The sequence below is a fragment of the Rhea pennata genome, chromosome 18, assembly GCF_028389875.1.
Source record: "Rhea pennata isolate bPtePen1 chromosome 18, bPtePen1.pri, whole genome shotgun sequence".
NCBI lineage: Eukaryota > Metazoa > Chordata > Aves > Rheiformes > Rheidae > Rhea > Rhea pennata.
In genome coordinates this window covers 6710461-6725495 of record NC_084680.1, presented here as the reverse complement: position 1 = coordinate 6725495, position 15035 = coordinate 6710461, and positions in this window count along the sequence as shown.

Genomic DNA, 15035 nt, shown 5'->3' with positions numbered 1-15035 from the left:
CTATGGAAAACCTTTCTTTTCCAATGCAAGCCCTACTTCCCTGGGATTGGCATGACCTTTCCTTTCCTACAGAGAGGAGATGAAAAGGCAGTCACCTCCCTTTGGATCGAGCTGCTGGAACGTTCAGCAGATGTCTGGTTGTGTGCCACTCGGAAAATGTCACTGCCTGCCGGCAGCTCCAAGCAGGTGATTAATGCCAGACTGAAGCTTTTTTGAGCTATGTTCTGATCCTTCTGTTCACTGTCACTTAGTGGAATGACAACCTGGCCCTTGTGCAACCAGAGGCCAGTGTAAAGCCTGGCACAAGATAGAAGCAGGGGATCTTTCAGGTCTTGCACAGGGATGGTGAAGGTCTTATCATGAAACTGATGAATTTGAGAAGAATGGAACATCCAGCTGGAGGCAAATTCTGTAGTCATGGCTTTGGTGAAGACTTATGGACACCATCCCTACTGTGTTTGCTTTGCCTCATCAGCTACAAATTGATCATTTTTAAAAAAATGCTGCTAATCATTTGGCTGCTTCCCCCAGAAGCTGCTGTGATTGAGCAGGTGCCATAAAGCTTGGAAAGCGTTTAGAATGTAGGCATTGCAGAATGCAAAGGATGGCTAAAATATTGATACATGTGCAAGAAAGCTTTCAAGGGGTGGAATGGAATGTGCTATTTGAGAGATTAGATTTTTATCCTTTTAGAAGCAACAAGTGAAGAAGGTAAGGTGTTAGATGAGGAATGAGTGAGTGTAAGAAAGTATTGCTGTCCTGAACAAAAAAAAAATATTGTAGGGAAACTCTGTGTGGGATAAGAGAGCCTTGGATTTGTGCAGACCTCCACAATAGGAAGATTTACCCATACAGACTCCAACAGGGGTTTTGCCCTTCAGAGATTTACTTTTCAGTCTAAAAAGGTCAACCATGAGAATGATGTCTCCTGCTAAGGGTAAAAAAATCTATCATCAGTCCCTCTAGAGGCTTTAATAAACATTTGTTCTAAAATACAGATTTTAAAGGGAAAAAAAAAAAACAAAAAAAACACACAAAAAAACCCAAATGCGGTACCCTGACAATAGTCCCAAAGATGAACCCAGTCTTTTTTCAACTGTTGAAAGAAGAAAAAATAGACACTTGACTTTCTTTGCTCCCTCTTCCCAGTTCCTCAATATATTTATCTTTTCTCCACTTCTTCCACATCCTCAGACTAGTTGTCTGCACTACCATGAAAGAAGCTATTCCTTCAAGCTGACAGTTGCTTTTTACAAGCTGAAGAGCCCCTGAGTTGCTGGTGCTGCTGGCTTATATTTTTAAATCTTTGATCTCATGACTGCAATGGGAGAAAAGAAAATCAAGACTTTGGCTAAGTTCCCAGCCCTGTCACTTTATGACCTTGAGCCAATCACATGAACTTCTAATGTCAATATTCCCATCTGTGTTAAGCCTCACAAGGATGCTGTAAAGTGAAATTAATAAATTGTATTGTGATATCTATACTTTCAGTCAGTAGCGTTTCTTTCATGAGTAATCCCATTGACTTGAGTGCAATTGCATTGAATGAAGTATTATTCATCATGAGTAAAAGGCTAAGAATTCAGCCTTTAGTATTTGTAAAAAGCTGTGGGATTATTATGGAAGTAACTATATAGAGGGGAATACTGTCTAATTCAGGCTACAAATGTGCAGAAATTTATCCACCACTAGTCTCTAAAAGGCAGGTATTCACTCTTTTGCACATTTTCCTGGGTGAATTTTTGAGCCTGGTGATGCACAGAGAATGGTCATTGGCTGTAGCGGAGATGGAGAAGAAAAACAGCAAGCGTGAGCAGGAAGAATTAATATTTCATCCTGTCAGGGTCAAAGGTTGCATCACAGTGATAGGAAAAGAATATGCAATATTGAGTCCTAATAAAAACCACCCTGTGGTCACTGGGGACTCGCTTAAGACTGTAAGTTTAGCTAACTTATCCCAAAGTGTACCACGCTTCAACCTTTGCTGTGGACTGTGAGATGCCCTTCTGAGCATCTCATTCAGAGAGCTTGTGAATCCCTGCCCGCAGTGTGGGTTGTATCCTTGAGGAAGACACTACTCTCAGGAAGAACCAGCTTTGATGCTTGTAGAAAGGACTGAATCAAACTTTGACAGCAATAAACTCGCAGGAGAGACAAGGACACTAACTTGGAAAACGAGAGGTTCCCCTCCCAATCCCCATGCTTATTATAGTGAGATAACAGCTAATATAAGCAAAGCCAGAAGTGGCTGCTGACATATCCCTGCTGATTCTTTCCCCTTACACACAAGAAAATGTAAGAAATGCCTGACTTTGACAATAGGTGTCAGATATGGGTCATCCTATGCCTTTAAGGTGTGTTTAAAGTTCTGGCAAGCTGCATGAAAAAGTAGATCCTCAGTGACATGTTTTAGTGCCTGTCCCAAGCCTTGTTCGTTTTCAGATTTGTCCTAGGACTGAGATTTTAGTTCATGGAAGTGGTAGCATTTTGGGATTAGCACCTTGCTTTATCATAACTCCTGTGCAGCAATCCCAAATTTTAGCTAAGATTTTCAGTATCTCTGGCATCTGCTGCTGGAGAGAATAGGCTGTCACCTGGAATTCAACTGAAGAAACCAAGTAACAAACCCCGGGGCCAGGTTTTGATGCAAGTCATAAAGCAGCACCCACTTAGTATGAGCAGAGAACTGTATATCATCAGACCTGCAGTGAGAATTCAAATGAATATGTATACCTCGTACAAACAGACAAAAATAAATAGTTCCTCTTGTGTGTTTATAACTTTGGCAAGCATATTGCACTAGGATCTACAATCAATATTCTATGCCTTGACAGAGCATGTGATAAACAGCAGGGACTTTGCCATGGTAACTGGTGTGTATTTCATATATTGGGCCTGATTCTGACAGCTTTTCACTTGTATAATCCTCTTCTCACAGCTGAATAAGTCAATGTGAGATCAGAATCGGGTTAATTGATTTGTGCTTTCTCCAGCATAAGCTTGGAAGCTTTCAATGAATGTAAAGGTTTAAAAAATCTTCCGAGAGATCTGAATTCTAACTTTATCAGAGGCCAGGCATAGCAGTGTCTTCCATATGCCTTGAAAGGAAACCTTAAATTGTTTGGCTGATATATTAATTCTAATAGCTCACTTAACAACTATTCCTTCATGGAGAGATATCCCCCATGACAATATTTAATAATCATTTTCAAAGTTCCTAGATGGGGAGAAATATTGTCATCCATTTTTCTTCAGGAAAAAATATTTATAAAGAGATACCCTGAAGGGTGTAGGGGAAGTGAGGATCAGAGCTAGAAATTTGTAGGGTTTTGTGGGTCTCAGTCCACTACAAGACTATCTTTGCCTAGCTGCAAAAGTGCTCAAAATACTACATCTCTTCAGGTGACCTGAGCAATTTTCTTACTAATTTCCCTACTGTTGCAAGGATGTAGGAAGGTAGCAATTCTCTTCTGGTTTTTCCAGTATTGTACTGTTGTCTGTAGCTGCTAGTCTTTTGTTACAGATTTTAAGGCTTTTTTAAGCTGTTGGGAAGCATTTTGTGCCCTATGATATGTCAGATAGATGGGCTTGTCAGATGGATATTCATGTTACCCAGCTTTAAAGGCCCAAAAGCTTGCTGTCTCACCTGACCTGAAGTGACCGTCTCTCCACTGACTCATAGAGGAGGCTCATCTCAGGTTTGAGTATCGAGGTTTTGGGTAACTAGAGCTTAAATGAATCTGAGACTTCTAGGAAAAACATCTAGGACTGAATTTGCCTCAGTATGATGTGTTGTCAGCCCTTATACTTCTATACACAGCTTTCCCAGTCTCCTCAGTAAGAGCCTATATGTGGATCTGTGACAAATTTTTCAGAGTCCTTGAGCAGACTCCACTCATATGATCTAGACAGTGTTAATTGTCAGTTCTTCAGACTTAGTTGTGTCCCGTTTAAGGAAAATATTTTCCCATTTCCCTTCTATGGGTACAGAATGAGCACAATGAGAAATGACTTTATTTGTGGACCCTTCTGAGGTTTTAAGTTGTCATCACGGCCCATGCTTTCTTCCCCAGAGAAATTCAGGAAACTGTTATTGTTATTTGCCTCAAAGCAAACAAGCAGCTGGAAATGACCAGTCATTTATATTTAAAGATAAAAATTATTTCCTTTTATTTGCTCTGTTTTCTTCTTAATTTGCTGAAATGACCTTTCCCACATTTAATACTAAAAAGAGCAAAAATAGTTGCTGATTGACCTGGAAATATTTTACTCTTGGCTGTTGAACTCCAGGTACTCTGACACAGTTCTAATGACTTCCCTGGGATTTCAACTGATTTGCCTCAGCATACCACAAAATAAAAAACAAGAGAGCTTCTCTCTCTTTTTTTTTTTTTTTTTTTTTTTTACCTTTTCTTTCTCTTGCACTGCTGCTACCTGAATATCCACACAGGACGGTGACACTATGGTATTGACGCTTTTCCTGCATATGACAAGACAGCCTCCTTCATCTGGAGAATTTTATTCTTTTGGCTTACCTTCTTTGTCCCCTTTCTATTTCTGCAATGTTTTCCTTAAGATGGTGCTCCCAAGTGATCATGTTATCCAGGGCAGAAACATGCTGCTGCTGTTAGAAAACAAGAGAGAAAATATAATCTCTCTCAATACAGCTTTACATTTCATTCAGGTCTTTGACCAACACTGTGCACTGAATGCATATCTTCAGTGAGTTCTCATAGTAGCCTACATCTTTTTTGTCCCCTAGAGGATACAATTCATTTGTATATGAATAGTTTCAATTGTTCTTCCCAAAGAAGAACATTATGCTTGCAATGGCCTCAGCAGGATTTTATTTGCTGTGGTATGGTCCACTTAGATTCTTCTCTGAGCTCTTCCTTAAATTAGCTTCTTGTCCTCCTCTCCAGACCAAAATAACCCAAGAAAAAGGTGAGAGAGGAAATTTTGTTCTTTGAACAAATATTGCCTTTTTTTACTACATATCCCATCCTCAGGCTCTCAATACATGTATCTAACAATGCTTGTCCTAGAGTTGTCCCCAGAGCACCTCCCACTATTAACCTCTTTCCATGCTGAGAATTGAACATTTTATTACAGCTCTTTGAATTTTATGTCATTGCTTGTTTTCAAACCATGAAAGAACTTTTACCTCTCACCTTAAGGTAACCCACTAAACTTTCCTTAATAGCTCCTTATGAGGGCCTTTTTTCAAAAAAACCTTTTGAAAAACCTAAATAAATAGCTTCTGCTTGTTCAGAGGCATCCATTATTTTTGTTAACATTTTGAAATGTATTAAAACAGATTGAGAAGCACCATGATTTACTGTGACAGCCTCCATGCTGGCTTGTCCCAAGCATCTGGGGGCATTGTGACTCTGTCTCCAATGGTTTTTCTCTTATCTTTTCTGCAATTGAAGTGAGGCTTGCCAGCCTGTAATTCCTTCATCTCCTTTCACACCTTTATTTAAAGAAGGATACAGCACTGGCCACTTTTCAGCCCTCTGGCGTGTGTTCTGATTTTAATGAAAAAAGTGACAGCCTTTGTGCTAATAGCTTTACTTCTTTGCTCTCTCATTCCTTCTGAATTTCTGTCTGGTCCCAGTGACCTGTGCAAAATTGATGGTTTCATCCAGTAGTCTTTACATGTGTGAGTAGGTCCATTAACTTCAGTAGCCCCCTCTCTGAGAAATGAGTGGTCTTGGATCAGGGCTCATTCCACTGCCTGTTATACTAAGCATGAACATTTCCATGCCATTTTATGCTTCATGAATTCCTTGGTTTTCTTTTTCACTGTTTCATCTTTTCTCTACAACCTACATTGTTGTTTGGGTATGGACAGGTTTTTACTTTACTATGGGTGTCTAAGCCCTCATATGAACTTGTAGATACTCTACCAGCACATACACATCCTTATCCATCCCTGGCAGTGACTCACCTTCATTACCTAAAAAGAAGAACTATGAAGTGAGAGCTTTTCAGACTTCCCTGTGGACACATTTATGTTTAAAAATAAATAAAAATGCCTTTTTTGGTTATGTCTGTTATGATTCCTCCTAGGAAATGAGGCCTGAGAGAATCAGTGAACCAGAAAGTAAGTACGATTGCATTCTACGAGTAAAATGGGAGAGGTATGAAAACACAGGAGAGTGAAAAGCTATTTTGGTTAAGAAACACTACTAGCATGCTAGTTCTTGGATATAAAATGTCACAAGTGGATCAAACACTAAAAGAAGTATTATAAGGATAAGTGGAGTAACTCTTCAAATAATGGAAAGAGGATAGAAATCAGACTACCTATAAGTTGACGTTTGATGTGTTTCAGGTCAAGGTTATGTGGTGTGATTGCCCGATATAGCAGAGAACTGAAGTTGATGACACAAGAGATTTCTTTCACCTTTTTGTCCCAGTGTTTCTGAGAGTTAAATAAGGATGGTGCTCTGATTTAGGCTGATTTAGACCATGATTAAAGAAGCATAGGTGGAAGAGAGTCATTAACTTCTCTGGTATTACTGCTGCCTTATATGCTAAAAGCTTGTTCAGTTGGACTAAATGATTAACCAAGAATGTGGATTATCCTCTCTAGTTTACAATTTAGAATGGATGCAGACAAACTAAAGCCCTGAGCATCTTCATGTTTACAAGTCCAAGATCTGAAGGCTAGTAGGATGTATCCCCTGGAAACAAAGCAAATAGTAAGATATAGCATTACACAGAAAGTAAGCATTTAGAAGATGTCGCTGGAAGAGGAGCATGAATCATATTTGCTTTCTCCTGGTCTTTATCTTCTCTTGAGAGATGGTCAGGAACTGTTTCTCTTCTTTCCTCTCCACTTTCTCACACGGAGTCTTCGCGGTCAGCCCTTGGCAAAGACTTCTTGATGACCATTTATTAATTTTACTGTGGCCTTTATTAAAGTCATCCTGGCTCAAATGCTTTCTTGAAATACAATGCAGCAGATTCTTCCAAACATCCCTGGCATGTTATATGGCACTAGAGTAATGATAACTCTCTTCAAACATAGATGAAGCAAACACTGCTAATTTATGCTGTGCTTTTTATTCCCAACATAATTTTGATTTTAATGCTCTGTCCTCACCACATCAGTATTTTTTTACTACTGGCATGTTAAAACAAAAAGTAAATATTTCATCTTGGTTTCTTTCACTAAAAAGTTCACCCAGAGCATCTGGGAGTATGCAAATGAGATATGACTGAGGGATGCTGCTTGGGTGCTTTATGGGATGTTGGGATGTGAGGATATCGCCCACAAGTGTCAATGTAAATGGAAAATTAGCTACACTGGGTAGTGATGTATGATTTAATATAGTGCAGAATATTTACAGTAAAACAACAGCTCACAAGAATACATTGCAGAATTGCAGACTCTGCCTGAAGGATCAGAAAGGTTTATTTATTTAAGACATAAAAATCTAGTCATCCTTCCACTTTATTCTGCTGGCTATGTTGAGCAGGGGACTATTGTTTTAATGGCAATGTATTCTTTTCCCTCACAGAACATCTACATATTTTGAATTGTAATCAAAATTTTAGATTTCTAACAATTTGAACCGAAGGTAGTCTCCAGAAATCCCACAGAAGTGGTCGCTGGCCATGAGCAAAGCACATTGCTTTGAAGGCACATTGCACCTGGCTTGGCTGCAGATGTACACTCCTTTTGCAGCTCGACAATGTGTCTCCTGTGCTGAACCTAATACTTTCGCACTGGCTCATGCCAGCAGGTCTCAGAGCTGCTTGTCTGAGTCAGAGGTATCCAGCTGTTTACATAGACAGGCATAGAGAGAATTTTTCAAGCTTTCTTTCAGCCTTGTGGATACTGCACTGGAGGGAGAAACTGGCAGGGAAAAAAGGAAAAGCTTTCATGCTTGACTTAGAATCTGGCTTCTCAGCAAGACAGGCTCCAGGTCTGACCTGGTCCTTGGAAGCATGACCAGAACAACCGTGACTCTGATATCCAGTAGAATTTTTTTCATTAGACTCTTCTTAGAAGGTCTCTTGAAGCTCAGAGGCTGTCCCAAGATGGGACATAATGTCTGGAAATGGCTTCTAGAAAAGCTTACAGTTGACTGCCAAGACCATTTAAGTTAAAAAAAAAAACCCAAAAAACCCCCAAAAATACTTCGGCTGAAAAATAATTCCTGCTGGGGTCTATGGTATTGCTCACACTGCAGCGGAACAAGGGTTTATGAAGAAAATTTGGGGACTGTTTCTGAGAAACAATATCCTTACTGAGTAACTGGATTTGACATGTTCATCTGGAATGAGTTCCAGTTTTCCAACTACATTTTATCTTACTAGTTGCAAAAAGGGAGCAAGGTTAGTTCTAGATAGTGCTGTCAAAGCTAAGCTGATAGGTATTGTATGTGCACATACCTGCACTTGTGTGCAAACACTTTCTGCAGTGATATAACTTGCAGAACAAGACTGCTAGACAAATACAATCTTCAGATTTGCCTTATTTCCAAAGAAATAATGTATCTTTGAAATGTGCATGTTTCCTATCCCCCCAAACTCCTGAAAGCAGTGATTTCTCCAATGCACAGCCATCAGTCAGGGCGCTGGAGGAAAATGCAGGGGAGCTGGGACTGGGGCTGCAAGAGGAGTCGGGATGCCATCTTGTGGGGACATCTCCCTTCTGCTCTACCAGCCTGCCCAGCGAGGCTCTGTCTCCTTCCCTTGCATTTTATTACAGCTTTTAACACTTGCCAGTGACATACATAGCGAAATAAAACCTAGAACAGCTCAGTATGTACTGAAGACTGGTCACTGGGGATTCAGTACTCTATTTGTCTCTGTGCTTGGCTTGTACAATGGGTAATTTAGTAGCAGCACTTAGATACGAAGATGATAGATGCCTTGTAAATACAGCAAATAGATTAAGTTACTAGCATAAATGTGAAAAACATTCACAGATGGAGAAGGCATTGAAGCTTTACCCCTCATACAGTGCATGGAAGACCTCAATGAATCCTCAGCATCCCTTTAAAAATGGTGCCTAGACTTGGAACTGAGTCCAAGAAACTTTGACATAGCTGTATAACATAAGGACATAGTCCATATTTTCTTAGTTTTTGCCACTCTTGACTTGTTTGTGTCTTTCTCTGGTCACTTGATATAAACTAAAACAACCTAAAGATGTCTCTAAATTTTGCCAATTGCCATGTCACCATCTTTCTCTTATCTCCAAAATTGCCATCTTCCCTGGCAGCTCACAAAGCGACACACAGACCCTGCTCCCAAAACAACTGTGTGAAAATTCTCCTCAGGCAGATAGAGCCTCTGAGGTCACTGGAAACAGCTTATGGGGCTCTTTTGGACAAGAAGAAAAGACCAAAGGAAGAAAAAAAAAATCCCAGATTCCCCAGCCTTTTGTTGGGTGAGGCAGAAGAGATGCAGCAAAGGGGGGAATCTCAATAGCCCCAAGTCGGAGAGAGAGAGAGGCCAGTAAGACAGATCCTTCTTCTAAAGCAGTCTAGGACTGAAAGAGAAGGAAAGATGTAAAATAAACTTGATCCTAATTTGAAGCCGTTGGCAGGAACTTCCTCTGTGGAGCAGTTTTACTCTGTAAAGCATGCAGCTGAAGCCTTTGCCATGCGTGGCTGGGCCCCCTGAAGTGCTTTTGAGCTCTCTATCTATGCAGCACCAGCTAGACTGAGCGCAGCAAAGATGCGAGCAATGCCACCCACTGCTGGGGTGAGCCCTGACTTGGCAGAGGGGTGGGTTTCCCTGATCTCACCAAGGGTGAGCATCAGTTTCACTTCTTCTAAAAAGGAAAGCAGATGCCAGGATCTACTAGCAAAGAGAAAATGACTTCTGTATCAGCACACCAATCCACTCTGGAGCTTGCTTACTGAGATTTCTTCTGGGGGTGCAATTACCCATTTCCAGCTCTCAGGGCCAGGATAGCAGGAGGAAGAAGCATGTGGAGTATGCATAACAAAGCAGAGTAATGTTCATTTTGGGGGATTCCAGTTTCCTTTTTGTGGACCCCAAGCCAAGACAAGCACTCTCACAGTCACCAGTAGGGAGGGAACATCCATGCAAAAGGGGACCTAAACAGCCGGAGGAGGTCAGCAAAACTTCAGGGATGATTATGGAATAAGCCACCACTGGGGAGGAATTCTTGTAGTTTCCTTTTAATGAGAAGTGGTTTTGTACCCTTAAGCGAATCTGTTTGAGGACCAGGAGGAGGGTTGGATGCTGAAGAGCTTTTCTTATTCCCACACGTCTCCATTTCTTATCTGAATCCTGCTCAGTCACATCTTTGGCATTGAGTTCCATGTGCCTTTGTATATATGCAAATCATAACTGTTTTGAATTTACCACCCTTCTGTTTCCTTGACAATTCTCTTGTTGTTTTCTACTAATTTGGAGACAATGCTAGTTGAACTTCAAGCATAGGAAAGCTTTGATTCCCCTGAAAAATAAATATTTTCAGGATATGTCTGTATTGCCCTTTTTGTTGCACAAATGAAAGGAGGAGACTGCATGGATGTCAAACAGTAATCTGTCTTCTGTATTAACACTGAACAGGAAGCTACTTTTCCTGTTTGCATACAATACGTGCTCTTCTTTCACACAACCTCTTTTATCAGATTTTGTGATCAAATTCTGGCCTGCTTTGTGTAATTCACAAGGCTGGTCTTACATATGCTTTGCAACTAAAAATGTCTAGGTGACACATGGAAATGCTTACATTTACAAAATAAAAGTTCAGGCTTTTGTTGCTTGCTAGCAGAGATAAATGGGACAATAGTCAGTCTGAAGGAATGAGGGGATGGGAGTCTGTGTGTTGTGACTACAGCAGCATTGCATGGCTGGGGAAAGGGGATATAGCAACTGAAACAAATGAGGAGCAAAAAAGTCACCTTTAAAGCTGCATGTGGGAGATGCCTGAACTCATCAGCAACATCTTGCAAAGCCAGTGGCAACTTTTCGCTCTCCCTTTCCACTGATGTGACGACCACAGATGTCTTAGGATAGGGCAGAGTCAGTCCCAAAGTATCTTTTGATAGAAGTAACTTCCCAAATGTCCTCACACTCCTGATGTACAGCTGTGCATAGAAGTTGGGCTAAATGTGAATAAAAACAAGAAGTAAAATAGATTAGGGCTAGAGGTATGAGATTATTGCTACAATAGTGAATCTTCAAAGAGGCAGAAAACTAGATATGCACAAACACTGCTTAGTTTTACACCTTTGCAGTCAACAGAGGTCCTTCAGAATTTGAGTTAACACCAGCCTGACCAAGGCGGGGCCATTACATCCACACTTACCCACAGATGATGGGGAGTTTCTAACAAAAAATACAAACTGTTAGATGGACTCTACACCAGCCCTTTAGCAAGACTGAATTTTTGAGATTCTTACAGATTCTGTCCAGGATTGGAAAGCAAACAAAGACTGAAGATTGCTAGAAACTGATGATACCTCAGGGAGAAAAAGTGCATAGGAAAAACACAGACACTCTACAAAATGACTGTGAGAGCTTTCCAGGCAAATACCTGCAGATGAACAAAGACTCCCTGGCACAAAATAAAGTTGACTCTGATGAGTATTCATCACATCACTGTGTATGACAGGAACTATGAGGAATATATGTATGCGTGCATTTTAAAAGAAAGTTCTTGCAGCGTTAGTGAATAAAAAGAGGAATAAAGAAAAAAAGAAACTCGATTGTACAAAATAATGGAGGAGGAGTGTTGTCATATCAAGCTCAGCACTTCATAAAATACGGGGGAACTGTGGCAGCAGTTCCCATTAATGGGCATCCTGGGTCAGATTCTGCTCAGCTGTGCATCATTTATACCTGTGTATTGGAATCCAAAGCTAAGATATGTTGAGATGACAGTTAGACCTGTAAGTAGAAAAAACAGCACATTAGCTGGAAGGAGTACGAGCTTAGTTTTCTGAGTAGGATATGTACTCAGGTAGGCTTACATGTCAGTTAGAGCTCCTTTGCCCATACTGCCAAAGTATTTCTGTATGCTGCTTCTCCTGACACACACAACAGGGCTGTACTTGATGGACCTCTAGAAATCATAACTCCAGCATGTGTTATATAGGCATTCCTGCTCACATTTCCAAAGGACATATCAAGTAAAATAAGCAATTTGAAATCACTCAAAAGCAAACAAGAAGATTAGTAACATCCATCATGGATTTGTCATGCACAGATCACTTGAAAGTTAATCTGGTTTCCCTCTATGGTGGGACAACGGGGCTTGTGCATAAAGAATAAGCAGCAGATGTGGTCTTGTCTCCCTTGATTTCAGGAAGGCTTTTGCTATTTTTTCACCCAGTATTCTTGGAAGCAAACTAGAAAGTTTGAAAATAATGTAGATGTAGTACTAATTTGTAACTAACTGCACCCTCTGTGGTTCTCCATGCTGAAACAGAAGGATTCAAGGAAAGAGATGCTGTAGAAACTGGTCCTGGCTGCAGTTCTGCTCAGTGTTTTAAACAGTGATCTGGCTAAGGGAACAGATGAGCTGTTCAATATATGAGTGAGACCAGGCCTGATGGGGCTGACATTGCATAGAAGGACAGAATGGGGATTTGAAATGAGCTTGGCACAAAGGAACTGTGGGCTCAGAAAGACAAACTGCAGGTCAGCATGGAGAAGTGCAAGATACTGTGCTATGATACTCAAATGCGCTTAAAAAGTGAAAAATCAGCAAAGCCAAAGTTCCCTAGCAGGGCTCTGGGGGCCACCAATTATCAGAAGTTATACCGGATTGTGAATCTCCAAACAAATACTGGGCTACCAGTAGTAATGAGGTGGGTAGTCAATGAGAAACATGGAACAATCTTCTGTTCCAGTTAGCTAAGGTAAGTCCTCAGCTGGAACACTATCTTGTTTTGGCCACTGCCTCTGAGAAAGATATGTCCCAGTTGGAGATAATCCAGAGCAGAGCAATGAGAATGGTTAGAGGTCTACAAAAATATAACTTGTAAGGAAAAACTGAGCATGCCGTGTCTGGTTAGCTTCCAGAAAAGAAAAGAGAGGAAGTGAAGCTTGATAGTAATTCTTGCATACATAAAAGGTTGCTTCAAAGAGGAGTGGGTATACTATCCTCCATGTTCTCATAAACTGGCTAAAACTGCAGTAAAAGTTAGTTATGGCATGAGTGAATTTTTTCTCATAGGCAGCATTAAGAGGCTGGAATGGGTTGTCTGGGGAGGCCATGGTATCTCCTTTACTAGAGAGCTGCACACGTGGGTTTGTCAAACATCCAAAATAACACAAATAGGACTGATCCTGCCTTGTCAATGGGACAGAGACTAGAATCTCTGTTGCACTACTCCAGTAGCCCCTTCCTATCCTGTGATTCTGGGACTATAAAAGTAATGTTATCTTTTGTTGTTGTCATTTCTTTTTTCTTTTCTTTCTTTCTCTCTTTTTTTTTTCTTTTTTTTTTTTTTTTTTTTGCTTGGCTGATAATTTACTAGAAGACATTAAATCAAAGTAAAACACTAAATAACCCTCCTACAGTCTTGGAGAAGTTTACCATATTGAGGAATTTCCTCCCAAAAACATCCTTAAGCAAGACACTAAATCTAGTTTATGAGGATAAGAAAAGCCAATAAGAGGATTCAAAAGAGGGAACCTGCTCCTGTGCTTAGGATGCTAGCTGGGATTCAGGAGTGCTGGGCTTTATTTGTATTGCTGTGCCATACATGTCTTGCTTGCTTTCGAACAAGTCTGTTTGCTCAATCAGTAAAATGTAATTAGTATCACTTTCTGTTTTGGGTATTATGCCTAAAGCCTCTCTAAAGTCTGCCAGGGACTCAGATGCTATAAAATGAGGGTTCATGTAAATATCCAAGACAGATAAATTCAGATATAAGCCCTGTAAGCATTTTTACCAGGAGAAAACATATACCTCGCTTGATTGTCTGCCTTCAAACAGCTGCTAAGTGGTTTATTTGGGATGATTGATTATAGGAAGCCCATTCATAAAGCCCAAACATATTTTACAATCACATCTTCTTTTCATTTGGAAGGGCTGAAAAGAATTTTCATCTCTCTTCTCCCCCTTGTGATTTATCATTTCTGCGGCTAAGCCTGTTATCAGCATGGGTTCATTCTAGAGCTCCCAGAAATCACAACACATTAGCATGTCTTATTAAAACTAGGCTATGGCTAGAGCTGCAGAAATAGCCATGCTCTTTCTAAAGAAAAAGAAATAATGAAGGATCAAATTCTGCAGTTATTAATTCTTCTTTCAAAGCTCTCTATGGATGTCAATGGGCTTTCTTCAGTGTTGTCAAGGACCACATATAACAATTTAGGTGCAATTGATGTAGTCACATTTAGCTGATCTATAATAGACTTAGTCTATAATAGTTAGACTCTTTCTGTAGCCAGTGGAGCAAGCTAGGTGGTTCATCCCACAAGAAAATACATGTTTAAGATAAGTCATTAGAATTGTCCCAGAAGTGCCCATCTTGTGCTGCTGCTGCTTATAGGAGGAGTCTAGCTGATCAGCTAGCTTTAAGATAACCTAGGTTGACCAGGTTTTAGACAGCTGAAGTCAAGAATGATTAAATTCATCCTTAGAGTTGGACTCAGAGCCCACTGGGATAAACAGGAATCTTTCTGTTGACCTGTAGCAGCCCTGGGCCAGGTTTTGATGTTATGAAAATATGCAAATCCTGTCCCTTTCTTCCTATGCAGATCAGAGTATCGATATATTGTACCTCTCTTGTACCTGTTTTGCCTTTGAAAATAAGGACAAAAAGATCCAATAACCTGAATAGGAGACTTGTCTGAGAAAGAGTATCAGGCCTGGGCCCACAAAGCAGCACTGATTCTGAATTAAGGCACTGTTCAGTGACAGCTTGCTCTGAACACCATCAAAAGCTACGGAAAGAGTCCCAATGGGAGTTAGTTCAGATGTTGTGTTAGGTAACAGAGATATTCGTTTTACCTTTACAGATAAATCATGGTTCCTGTGGGTTTGATTTTGCTAACTCCCTACAGAGATCAAACCTAACCTT